The sequence below is a fragment of the Sciurus vulgaris genome, assembly GCF_902686455.1.
Source record: "Sciurus vulgaris genome assembly, chromosome: 8".
In the NCBI taxonomy this organism is placed as follows: Eukaryota; Metazoa; Chordata; class Mammalia; order Rodentia; family Sciuridae; genus Sciurus; species Sciurus vulgaris.
This window is the reverse complement of record NC_136468.1, coordinates 25,737,951-25,751,905: the sequence shown is the minus strand read 5'-3', so window position 1 is coordinate 25,751,905 and position 13,955 is coordinate 25,737,951.

Sequence of the window (13,955 nt, the reverse complement as noted above, 5' to 3'; positions counted from 1 at the left end):
GTCTTGCTTCTTTCATGGGTAAAGAATCTGTGCTCACCTCTTCATGGCTGCCTACTTGATTGATGCCTGGTCCACTACAGCAGCAAGTGCTCTAGCACACAGTAGGTGATCAATTCACATTTGCTGACTTGAATTGAACTGAAGTGGGGGATGGTGCCCAGGAAAAAAGAGCCCTGAGATTCTACTCAGAATTTGATAGCCCTGGATTCTATTTGATATCTATAATTAATTTATGGATTGAATGCCAGCTTTATTGTTGCTTTTTTTCTTTCTGTTTTTCCCTTGTCAGTTCAGATTCTTTTTGCTTTGGAGGCATCTTTTCCTCACCTGAACCCTGCCATCCTATCTTGTTACTAAGTGTGTTAGCTAGCTTTTAGTCACTGTGACCAAATACCTGAGAAAAACAAAGAGAAGGAGAGGTTTGTCTTAGCTCGTGGTTTCAGTCCATGGTCAGCTGGCTCCACTGCTTTTAGCCCTGTAATGGGGCAAAAATATCATGATGGAAGGGAAGGTGGAGGAAAGATGTTCACATGGCAGCCAGGAAGCAAAGCAGAGGGCAGGGGAGGTCACGGGACAACATATAATCTCCAAGAGCATGCCCCCAAGGCTCCATTCCCTTCAACTACGTCCCACCTCCTGAGTTTCCATCACTTCCCAATAATGCCATCAGATTGAGAATCCATCAATGGACTGATCCATGGGTGAGATCAGAGCTCTTGTGATCCATTCACTTCCCCAAGGCCCCGCCTCTGAAAATTGCTGCACTGGGGACCAAGCCTTCAACATACGAGACTTTGCGGAATATTTCAGATTCAAACCTGAACAGCAAGATGACATTTCTAACTCCCTAAACCAATGCTCACTAGAGTTTGATTATTAAAAGTGCCAAGAAACATCCTTATTGGGTTGTGATAGTGGAACCTGATTATAATACATCCTCATTTAAAGCATCTCACTCCATATTTGTCCTCTCATTCTGTCTACCAGTCCCAGAATAAATGTCCCTTGTCCTATGTTCCCTTGATACCAGCTCTTGAGGGATATTTTTTCATCTACTGCCCACATATTTGAGAGTTCACTGTACACCAGGAGTTGTGCTACATTCTGTGGCTACAAAGGCAATCTGCTCTGTGCTTGCCTTCCAGGAGTTCACAAGGCAGATAAACTCATAATCAACAGCAACATTCTAAAAATGTACCAAATACAGGGATGGAGTGAGCTGGAGGGCATCATGGCAGGACCACAAAGAGATACCTAGGTGCCTGGTGGGTTCGTGAATGCTTCCTGGTAGGGCAATGTCTGCACTGAATTTGGAAGGTTGTGCAGGAGTTGATCATGCCAAAGGGAATAGGTGCAGGGCTCTCCAGGTGGCACAGAGGTGAGACCAGCAGATGTAGAGCAATTGTGTAAAATTAAAACAAGATACCAGTGGAAGAGATGGCAGATGAAGAGTTCTAGAGAGGAAGACAGTGGGCAAATCATGGAAGATTTTGTGTGCTCTGCTAAGGCTTTTCCATATTGACAGCTGTCTCCTTTTTCTGATTGGTCATTTCCTTACTAACTTCTCTCATCTAACTTGTGTCCCCACCACAACACTCTTTGTGTTTCCTAAAAAGCTCCCATCATATTCCCTAGTCCCACCCATGGGGTAGGGATTAGACAGATGTGGATGCCAGGAGTCAGGAATCTTGGGGGCATCTTAGAATTCTGCTACCAGAGCCCCGTTAGTCTGCACCCATGTTTTCAACTCAACTCATTAAAAAAAATATTTTCCTAAACTCTATTTCAAGTTCACCAGGTGAAGAAATTAGGTAATGGGAGAGACTGCTAGCTCTCCCCCAGTATCTCTATTTTTCTTCTTTTATGGAAATAGAATCTACTTTGACACAGTGAGCACCATAGAATTTTTAGCTGGGTACAGGTCTACTTAGGAAGTAGAGACCACACTTAGCTTCCCTCACAAGGGTGCAAGTCATTAGACTCATTTCTAGACAATGGAATGTAAGTGAATGTGATAAGACGCTACAAGGAACCTCCCTCGAAAGACTCTCGCCCTTGTCTCTTCTCCATTCCTTTCCCATGTGGATGCTGCTGAAACCTAAGTGTCACCACCATCCGGTACCATGAGAATGGGGGTAGCAGATGAGTGAACTGGCAGAAACCTAGATTTCCAAGGATTATATGGACTAGCCTTGAAGTGCCCACTTCCAGACTTTCAAATGGAATAGAAATGAACCCTTATTTTGTTTCAGCTGCTGCTGATTGGACTGGTATGCAGTTAAATATAATCCTAACCAACACAGAGATTCTCTCCTTAGTCCTCCTGGATTTGAAAGCTTATATTTATTTTTCACCCTTCAGTCTCTCTAACCTCTTATGTCCACCAAGGTCCTAAATCCTGTTGACTTTCCCTTTGTGCATCACCTCATACTTATCCCTCCATTGCAATTTCCACAGCCCTTCGTATCCTACACTATTCTCTGGATTCCATCTTGCTTCCTCCAATCAAGGCTGCGCAACCCCCAGATTCCTGAGGCATTAAATTCATCATGTCATATGTTATCCTCAAACCCCAAAAGTTGAACTTCTGTTGTGTTTAATAGGATGAAGTGTCCACATTTCACCCTGTCATTAAACTGTTACATAATACAGTCTTGACCCAACTTTTCAGTCTCTCCTCCCTCTGACATACACCTTCTCCAACATCTAAGAGTCCATGACACAACCTATTTTGTCCCAACTATTGCCTTTGTTTTATGCTAGAGGTTCTTAGCCCTGGCTATACATTAGAACCATCTGGGAATCCATTAAACAGGACCAGTGCCCAGTGGGTTAGTGCTCAACACTCAAAGGTATTATCCCATGGGATCACAAAACAACCCTGGGAGATACAGGCACTATTATTGTCACCATTCTTCAGAGGAGGAAAGAAGAAACTTAGAAAGCTCAGGACATCCTTCCTGGTCAGATGGCCAGTGAGTGGGAAGTCAGGATTCCAAAAGGGCACTACTTTGGTTTTTCAAACTATACTGCAAATTAAAAATAATTTCTGATAGCATGGCACATAATTGCCAATAAGTCACAAAGTAAAAGTGAAAATTTAAAGACTATAAATGCCTGGGCATCACCCCAAACCAATGAAATATGAATTTTCCTATCAGTTTTATGCTGAGCCCAGGTCAACTCCCAGGGGATTCTAACGTGAAGCCCGGGTAGAGCACTGCTTTCTTCAGGCACTTCCAGCCGTCTTTCTCCCATTACCTCTTCCAATCCCATGTCTTACTTGTCTTTGGGGCTCAGTCCAAGTGCCACTGCCCTGTGGTTGTGACCTGCTTTCTCCAGCCTGTGTGAACCCTCCCTTTTCCAAATGTTGGTTGCAAAACTTGTCCGCCCCAGTTAAGCTGGCACTTATTTTACCCCTTAGTTTGAATTTAGCTCTTGGCTTCCTGCCACTGGATCCTTGGCAGGTTTTCCATATTCAATCACTCACTGCTCAGTTACCTCCACCTCTGCCCAAAACAGCAACAATCACAATCAAGCCCTATCAGAAAGCAATACTTGAACTCAGGTATTTGCCAACCCGCGTCCTTGGCTCAGTGCTCCCCTCCTAGGGATTAGAAGCCAGAAGAATTTGGGAGAACAGATTGTAGTTCAGGGGCAGGGACACTAGAGAGGTGGAGGAGAGGAGTGTGGGCCAGGGCTTTCCAGGCTCTCAGATGCGAATCTGGTCAGCAAGATGGTGATAGGGCGATGGTGCCTCTAGGGGCTAGGCTGGCCATGTGCTGGGAAGTTTGAGAGCAAAGCCTAGGAAGGGCCTGGGATAAATTTTGGTGGCTAAACAACAGGAACTGAGAAGAGGACAATTTGGGGGAAAAGTGGCATTGGGCCAGCTGCAGTTGCAGGATGACAGAACGAATGGATCTTTGCCTGTATATTTAGGAAGAACAATACTTTGGCATACTACTTTGTTCAGGAGGTGCCAGACAAAAAAGGATAAGAAGGCTTCAGATGGAGGGCTGGTTGGGCGGAGAGGGTATATGGCCACGAGTGGCCCAGTTAGCTAGGCCAAATCCCAAGAGAGCTGTCTACCACCTGCCCACCCGTAGGCCCTGGATTCAAGGGCACAGACTGCTATCGACTGGGTCAATTTCCATGAAAGTTGAGGATATGGCCAGGATCTCCATGCCCATGGATAACTCTGCTTGATTATCCCATGCCACCAAAGCAGGTGGTGAAAATAGTCCTGGGGTGTAGGGGGAAAACCCTTGTCTTGAGTTATACCATGACTTAATGGCAATGCTGAGATTAGAAGTCAGTTCTCCTAATGTCCGGCCCAGAACTCACTCTTCTTGTCCATGTTAGTCACTTTGTGGGGCTCTGAACAAGGCCTCTGGTGGAGGTCTGAGGGACTCTCCTCCTGGCACTTGCATTCTGTAGAAGGCACCAGGTCTTCTCTGACTGGGTCTGTTCTTGAAAACCAAGTGGGAGTAGACATGGGACACAGAGTGGCCTCTGGGGAGACAGCCTGTGGGTTCTCACTGGATCATTGGCCCTCTGGTCCTATTGCCATCAGCATCACACAGTGAGCCTGGCCACTGCCTTCTTGGCCTCCTAGGAGACCTGGTGTGAAGATTAGCTCAACAAGGAAACCCACTGCCCATCAATCCACAGCACCCTTAACTTCTGTGCTAGGGATAGAGGGAGAATTTAAGGTCTACCCCAAAGTGTGACTGCATTGGACAGGCTGGCCACAGTGTTCAACACATCAAATGAGCCTTTCCAAGGAACTCATGATTCCTGCAGCTCTGCTCAAAGGCAGCCTCCCCATCCCACTGACTGGGCCAGTTGGGGATATCTGACCCCAGGGCTGTAGATCTCTGGACATCCTAGGATCCTAGAAGTGACCTGGGTCAGAGGCTCTGACTAATTAGAGACCCTGATACTTACCTGAGTCATCCTCATTCTCCCCTTCATCATAGTTTGAACTGAAGATGTGGAGGGAAAGCCGGAAGGAGGCAGGGGCAAACAAACTCCAATTAACCTTCAAGGCAGCACTCTGGCCTGGAACCTTTCAGCTCCTGCTGCCTCCGAGAAACAAGACAGCCCAGCTAGGCAACAGACCCCTAGGACCCCAAACAGCCTTCCAGGCACTTCTCTGGACACCCCAGGATCTCCCACCCTCATCTTAGAGGACGGGGTATGTTATATTAAAGGACCTAGCAGGCTCCTTTGGGGGCTCGCAGGCTGAAATAGTCTTGATGACAGGCCTGGGGTACAAAGCTGAGACAGTCTGGGGGCAGTGTAGCCAGGATAGGCTGGATCACAGAAAGAACTAGTCACAAACTTACATGTATGTGGAGGAGGTCAGCAGCTGTCTCCAGATACTACAGTGGAGCAGGAGAAAGGGGTCTATCCTGTGGTTGTAAGACACTGGCTTTCTTATGTGACAGTTCATTGGACAGATTGTGGCTCTTCCTTCCTCACCTCCACCTCATCTTCTGAGTTGTCAGAGAAGCTCTGCACTTTCCCCCAGGGTAGAAGAAAAGTAGGAAGGATGTTTTTCCAGAGCTTCCTTCCCTGGAGCTGGGTGGCCTGGGACATCTCTTACCCACATGGGTAGGTCTCACTTAGCTTATATCTGCAGAGATAGCAGCAGGAGCATCACTCTCCTTCCCAGAACTGAAAGATCGTGAACAGACCTGCAGAGTTCAGCTTGGCAGCCATTTCCTGAGCACCTCCGCATACCTGGCTGGCATAGCCAAACCACATGGAGCACATGGAAATGGTGAGACCTACTTCTGGTTCTGAAGAGTTTCAACCCAGCAGGGAAATGTACACTTAGAGAATGGCAATTTAGGACAGAATACAATCAAAACCAGGAGATCCTCCCAAGTAATTCAAGAATGAAGGACATCTAAGTGTCTGTGAGTTCACAACCCTGGGAATCAGACTGACCTGCAAAGACTTTCACATAGAGAGGTAGATGGGAGCAGGAGGGGGAGGCAGGAGGTTTTCAAAAGTGGGACTATCAATCTTTGTTTACACATCTTTAACGTCACTTGTTGTGCCAGGCCCTGAGCCAGAAGGAGTTTCCACTGCCCAGAGGGGGAGCCAGAGAGGAAGATGATAGCTAGCGGGCTGATGGGGGCCCAAACCATGTACCTTTGGTGTTTATCATGCTGGAAAACAAACCTAAAGAGAGGGAGGCAAAGCCAGATCGTGAGTTCCCATGCCCTCCCCCACCATTTGATTGAATCTGAAAGCATTAGAGAGGTGCTTTGGGGGGTTTTGGTCAGAGGCGGATGGATCGTGTAGGAGGAGAGTACAGATGCCAATCCCTGGGGGACCTGGATACTCAATTTCACTGTTTCCTGAGTGTCCCTTGACCAGTTTCCCCAAGTATGTCACCAGGGGGCACTTATTGCTGCAAGAAAGGCAGAAATACCACAGGACGTTACTTCTCCAGCACATTCTCACACCATCTGTTGTCATCTTTACAGAAGCCCATGCATGGGGTGGGCCTCTGAATCCCATTCTACAGATGAGGCCACTGTGGCTCGGGGAGAGAAAGGCACCTGCAAAGAAAGGGCCACACAGTGTTTAAGGGGGCAAAGCTAGACCTGTCCTTTCCAAATCTTGTTATTTGGTCTGGCTCCTACCTGATGGGGACAGCTGGGTTTGTTTGTCCATGAAGGTCAGTTCGTGGTGGCCTGTTCATCATCTCTGTGGTGAACAAGGAACAGAAGCCAAGAGGAGGCTACCTAGGACCAGGGGTGATGTTTGAGAGGCCATCTGTCCTCTTGCAGTGAGAGGAGTGTGCTGTGAGCCAAGTTACTTAGGTGGGCTCTGCACACGTACAGAGATCGAGACCTTGGGGCACATGTCCCTTATCCCAGGCTCACCCTCCTCCCCCGCTCAGAGACAGCAAAGCGAGACAAACTCAGGCTGGAATGAAACTGGCAGAGACCTTTCAGTGCCCTTGGCCAGGCTCCTGCACTGTCTCTGGGAGGAAGAGGAAGGCGGAGCCTTCTCAATGCCCCGCCCGCTCCCCCAACACCCTGGCACGCGCGAATCGCTGAGCCCCTGGACACGCCGCGCCCACTATCCTCCGGGCACCCTAGGGGTTCCGCAGCTCTGCGCGTGGTCTCGGGTCTCCCCGCCCCGCTGATAGCCCAAGGCTAAGCGCTTGCTTGCTATTTTGGTCATCAGGAGTGCTCTCTTCAATCTGCGAAACACTGAGTCAAGAGCCGAGTCAGGGGAGGAACAACTCACAAGAGCCTCTGACGCCAGGGGCTCCCCTCGGCCGACCGGCCAGCTTTGCGGGCTCCAGCTCCTTTCGGCTTGCTGGGCCTGGCTGAGAGCCCGAGAGGTGACGCTTAGAGAAGTCGATCACTCCCCGACCCGAACAATTCTGGTACCTGCGACAGCAACCCTGTCTTCTAGTCTTTCTATCCCAAATCAATCCTCGTCCCCTGCCGCAGCGTGGTCTGCGCCCCACACCACTGGCCCCGGGGTGAGGTGGAGAGCCGCGGGCGGGCTGGATCGCCGCAGGGTTTCCCCAACACGCAGTTCGGGGTGCCGCGGGAGGTGAAAGGGCAGGGTGCGCCTGCCTCCTCTCAGGCCCTCGTGGGTGGGTGGGACAGGTGTGTGTGAGAAGGGTGGCGGACTCGCCGGACCTGCTGGGCGGCGGGTGTAGGGGGGAGCTCATCCTTTCCCCGCAGCAAGGCAGGAAACCCTGACTCCGACCTGTCCAGGCGCGCCAGGGATCTAGCGCACACGCCCCAGCAGATCCCTGAAAAAGCCTGAACGCGGGGAGCGCGCGCAGGAGGGTAGACAGTCCCAGGTGTGGTGGGCCTACGTGTGCGTGTAGGTATGCGCGCATGCAAGGACAGAGGGTCTAGGCGTCCCCCGCACCCTCTCTCCGGGGTTCTATATTTTGCCTTCCTTTGTTCTCAAAATAGTAGCAAGCCGAGCTCGCGCTGCCCTCGGGAGGGGTGGGAGCTGTTGCGCGCTTGCTCGCGCGCGAGTTAGCTGCAGGGTTACAAACAGTCTCTCCCTGCTCCCCCGGCCTGAATTAATGTGTTACTATTTCGGGCGAGCCAGTGTTTCCAGGGGAAACCTAATGACGCAATGACGTCAATGCAGGTCAGCAGCAGACTCTCCGGGAGGGCGGGCGGGAGGGTTCCGGGCTTGCAGACTCGGCGCAGTCTGCGGGCGGGAGGGCGCCGGCGAGGTGGCTAGGGCAGCGGGCGCGGGGGCGCGGGAGCCCTGGCCAAGCCTAGGGACCGGAGGGCGCCCGAACATGGGCAACTTCCCGCCGCCCGGGACGGAGAAACTCCGTTGCCCACGGACATCCAGGAGGCGGTGTGGAGGGCAAGCAGGGTAACCCCCACTCCCACCCCCACCTTTATCCAGGGGAGCCAAAGGAACCAGCAGGTCCGGACTCGCTGAGGGGGCTCCACGCGGGGCCTCCCACGCACAGGTACGCGCTGGTCCTCTGGGTGTCCTCAATTTGGGAGGGAGAAACGCGCACACGCACACACACTCACACACACACACTTCCATCCACTCTCCTATCGTGTCCTGGCACTACAACTGGGAGTTTGGGGAAAGAAAAAGGGGTGTCTGAGACCTACCCTCTCTGCCTGTCTCTTCCCTTTCTTTCTGGGTGTAAGAACTGGTTATCTACCCCACTTCAGCACCTTCCACGGCCTCAGGCGAGAATTGGGGCTTCCCACTGGCTGTACCTCACTTAGGGACACCATCCGAGGCCCAGAAGCAAAGCGGGAGGGACGTCTGGGCCAGACAGGCCAGCGGCCAGGGGATTTGAGGCTGAAGTGGAGCCTGGGCAGTCTGCTGGGAGTCGGAACCTGTGTGTAGGGGCATGTTTTGGACTGCTGTGTATGCTTGATATGTGCGGGTTCTGGGATCATTCCCCATGTGTCCAGGGAGTGTGTCCCGTGAAAGTCTAGTGTGCAAGTATGTATGTGTATGCCGTAGCTTGGGAACATCTGGTGCACACCTCCTTGAAATGCATCTGTGGTACTTGCCTACAGTGTAGGAGGTCAGTGAGGGATCCGCCCAGGTCCAGGGTCTCTTCTGTGTCCATCCCCTACAGCTGGCCTACATTGCATCCTACTCCCAGCAGGGCCGTGGCCTTCTGTAACTATACTGGCTGGCTTCGGGAAGGCTTGCACAATTCTCAAAGCTCAACTAGCTTGCTTGCCCCAGGTCACTTGTGTTCTTTCTTCCGTGGTTATTGAGTAGAAAAGGAGATGGGGGTGGAGACCGAACCCCTTTTCAACCGCCCCCTCTCACCTGGGAAGCCCAAGCTTGGCTGGATGCTCTCCACCCTCTAGGCCTTCACTCTCCATTTTCAGCACCTTAGTCCGGACAGCTCCATACCCGTTCCTGGGCTGCCTTGTTTCCTGCCAGGGCTGAGCGCCAGGCCTGCGAGGGAGCACCCTGCCACCCAACCCCATCTGCTCAGTCCTTTCCAGTTCTAACTATCTCCAGAACTCGACTCTAGACCCTTCTTCCTGCCCACTAACACATACACACACACCTCGACTCCCCTCCAGGTGGCCAGGAGCTTCTACAGGCAAAGTCAGACTGCAAAATCTCTGAGTTTGTCTGGCAGGCGTCACCACATCTTGGACTGGCTTTTTACAAGGGACAAATGACTCTGGAGAGAGACTGCTACCCGTCCCTGCCACAAGCTCCTGTTTCCCACTTTGGTTCATTAAAATAAGTGAATGAAGCCAGGCCCCCTGCCCTTCAAAAAGCAAGACAGCCTTCAGAATGCATGAGGGACAGAGTCCAGTATTTTCTGGATTCTAAAAATCCAATCGATGGCCTCTGTGAGCCCCTTCCAGACATTCCCACAGCCCCTTCCTTGTCTCTTTTCCTAAAGTCTGTCCTCTTTGTGTGGAGGGGCATGGGATGAATCCCAACTACTTCTTGCAGCAGAGAGGGCTCAGATGATGTCATGGCTTTAGGGGCTCAGTGCAGGATGACGTCTTATTAGCTTCTCATCAGAGATGTATCTTAGGCTGCCCAAGAGACCTTCAGAAGTGATTTTTGTGGTGACAGAGCTCTCCACAGACCACATTCACTAAACTGTGGCCACTCAGGAACCTTCCCACTCCACATCCCTGCACTAGTGGAATCCAGGATACAAAACTCTATCTGAGACTGCCTCTGCACCTGGGTTCCTTGAGCTTATAAAACACCAGTGAGGTGCTGGGATATTGTCCCAGACACCTCTCTCCACTTCATTCAGGTATCTCCTTACTGTCATACCAGATCCTTCAGAAGAGCAGACCAGGGCTGCTGATTCAGGGATAGGTGGAGGAAACCAAGGAGAAGTTACCTTTCTCCATCCTGCCCTGCCTTGTTCCAGGGACCTTTGGCAGCTGTGAGCCCCTTTCCCCTGCCTGGACACTCCACAACTCTTACGCCATAGATATTTCCTCTTGGGCAGCAGAGATTAGGCCAACCTTGTCAGATCTGACCCAGGGGCAGATCCAAGTGTTGTTTTTGTCCTATTGAGGTCAGGACACTAGAGGAGGTTTGCACATCTTTGCAGAAATGCTGGAGTAGTTCTTGCACACTGTCAGCAGGAAATTGTCTTTTCTCTGAAGCAGCCATTGTACTGCCTGCTCCTGAGCTACCAGAGAGAGGAGAGAAAGGCCCTCAAGCTGGGGACAAGGGAAGGAGAGATGGCTGCCCTAGGGTAGAAGCCGAAGCCCAGCATCTGTGAGAGCCTCAGAGTTTCCATAGCTCTCAGGGGAGTCATGAAACAACTTTTCTCCCAAATAAATTAATTTTCATGACAAAAAGTACCATGTGTGACCAAGCTAAAGAGGTAGCAGTAGAGGCAAAACCTACAGACAGCAAGGAGACATGCCTTCCACTAAAGGTCAGTGGCCTCCCTGGGGTCTTTCAGCCAAAATTCATTCCTCTGGGAGTGCTGAGCTGCTGCCATCTGCCTGTCCCACTTCTGGCTGATTTTCAAGCTTCTCTGACTCTCTGGCTTCTCTCTGTGCTCAGCTGGGTAACATCTGGATATGGCCTCGGGGGAAGACTGGCCACGGTCAAGTATGTACAGGGAAGTTTGCCCTATGGATACACACCTGACTTCTCCTCCAGTTGTGCAGAAGCCAACCTGACATTGAACTGGCTGTAGAAAAGAGCCCAGAACTCTGTTGTTGTCCCTGCTTGACCACAAGCACCCTGGGCCAGAGGAACATCTGGTCATGAGTCATGGGGTTGGGAGCTCAGCAGGGGGCTGGACTGAGGTACTACCATCGCCAGCACTGGGGGTCAAATACTGCCTTCAGATGCATGCTGATTGCTTAAGCAAGTCCTTATGATGAGCCTCAGTTTCTCCATCTGCATCATGGGATCAGCTGAAGCAGATTTGTCACCCACAACATGAAAGTCAGTTGTCACCTGAACAGCATGATACTAGCATTAGAAATCAAAACCTGCCTACAGAGTCCTTCCTTCACTAATGCCTAGGATCCCAGAGGCTACAGTCCCTTGGGGTATGAGAAAGGCCATTCCAGGTCCAGTGGTGACTTTTCCACCTTTTGGTCAACTTCTCTTCCTGATAGAGTCTTGGTCTCTCCCTGTAGATGAGCCCAAACTCTACTAGTGAGAAATCAGAGAATGTGCTTCTCTCTGGTGGTGTGTGCAGAACAGCTCCAGGCTAGTCGAAGCCACCCAGCCCTGACCCCAACTTAAACTCTACTTGTCAGCCCCCTTACTCCCAAATAAAGGAGGGGGCCCCTACAGCAAAATTGCAATGACCCTATATTTGCTCAAGCTTCTTGACCCCACCTGCAGGATCAGGACCACCTCACTGTCCATCAGCTGGACCCTGATCCAGGGAGGGACTGAGCCATGGCCTAAGTGAGATGGGACTTTGTTCTCTTCCTCTGGCAGAACTTCCCAGGAGACATGGGTCATATGTCCAAGGACAACCTTTGGATTCTGCAGTCCTCGAGGGACTGGAGGTATCCTGAAGCTACTCTTCTGGGGTGTTGTCTCAGCATAGGGAACAACCTCCATCAGCCAGTACTTCTGTTCCCCTGAGGCTTCAGGCACAGGGTTGGAGCTGACACTAGAGGAGGAGAGCGCAATTGACCCACACCTACCTCTCTTGCCTGTGTGATCTTGGACAAATCATTTCACCCCCCCAGCACGAAAACAGCTGAAGCATTTGACAACACCTTTTATGCAGCAGTAGTTAGAATCTGATGACATGTACTAAAGGCAAGTATGTCATGGGGTAGAAGGGAGCACTGTTAACCTAGAGACCCTGAGAAGACACCAAATGCTGTCTCTCGCTGGCCAAATTCTTGTGCGCCACCACATCCGGCCCTCTGCCCTAAATAGTATGACTTGGCCAACACACAACCCATGACAGTGGACAGATGTGCTTGGCAGCACATAGACTCACAGCACATAAATCCTGTGGTTGGAGGTCAGGGCATGCCATGCAGGGCCACATGAGGGTTGCACCCGGAGCTGAGTGAAGCAGCAGGCACTATGAGAGGCAGGGTTTATAGTGACAAGAGGTTGAGGTGTTTCCTGGTTCCTGCAGGAAGTGCCACTGGTTTGTTTGAATAATTTCATGGGCTGGCAGAGAAGTAAAACCAATTAGGCTGAAGATGAGATGAGTGCACTTGGTCTGGCCGCTAGGGAAACTAGCCAGGTGGGGAGAACTTCCCATTGGGTAGGGGCCGTATCTGGAGAGAGCAGGGGAACCCCTAGTTAGGTTTTGGGGACTTGAAGATGTCAAGGCAGCACTTAAAATGTTTGGCCTTATCATATAAAGCTTCGGGCCCTATGCTCGATCTCATTAATTTTCATGATGCCTCTGAGATTTTATAGGAACCTGAGGCTGCGTATGAGCCAAGCCCATCCAGATGAGGCAGTGTGTGCTCAGCTCTCCTGACTCCGCAGCGCATGCTCTCTCTACTGTCTTCAGGGACTTCTCAGGCCAGAGAGTAGGGCTGGTCCTAGAAAACATGGAGGTCTTCCAGATGCCCCTGGAAACCCCTTTGCCCCTTTCAGAACAGAATGCTTTGCTTCTAGTTGGGATGTAACTGGGTAGAACCTAAGGCCCTCTTTGACACCTCTCTATTCCAGATTGTGGAGCTGATGATTGGATTTGTGCATTAAGTCACCAACATTTCTATTCTGAAGGGTCGGTTCAGGAGCATGGGGTTGATCTGACTAGGTTGGTGGGAGACATGGGTTCCAGTCTGTGTGGCTTTGGCAAACTCGTGGTCATCATTCCCTGGGCTCAGACCCCTCAGCCATAACCACAGGGCATTGGATAAGATCCAAGGCTCCTTCAGTTTGGGAGGGCTATGTCTTCCAGAACTTTGAGCTAAAAGGCCCCATCTGCACAGGGAAGCAGGTGGTGGGAGCGTGTTTTCTCCCGTAATGTTGGGAAATTCACATTGACCCAGTCCTTCGGGATGAAAAGATGGTGACACGGTGAGAGTATGAATCAAGACCCATCCCCAGCCCAGCCTCACCTGGACTTTGCTGGACATTAATTTTCAGAAGATGCTCTGGGGACATAAGTGTGTGCTATTTTACCATCTGGTTTTCAGAGTCCAGTGAAGCCCTCAGTTCACCCAGTTCAGCCAGGCAGGCCTTTTCCCTCCAGGTCTGTCTGTCAGGCCCAAGCACTTACTGTGCCTTTTAGCACCTTCCTTCCCCTCATGTAGGGTTGTTGGATTTAAAAACAAATGCCCAGTTAAATTTTAATTTCAGATAAATACAATTTTTAATATACATATGTCTTAAGATTCTCTATACCTAGGATCCAAGAACCTCTCCATATTGGAATATGTGTCCTCTGTCCCCAGCCCCTTTCCCTTGAGACCCAGGGTTTCTGCTGCCTTCAGGGACAAGGGTGTGCCAGCTTGGTATAT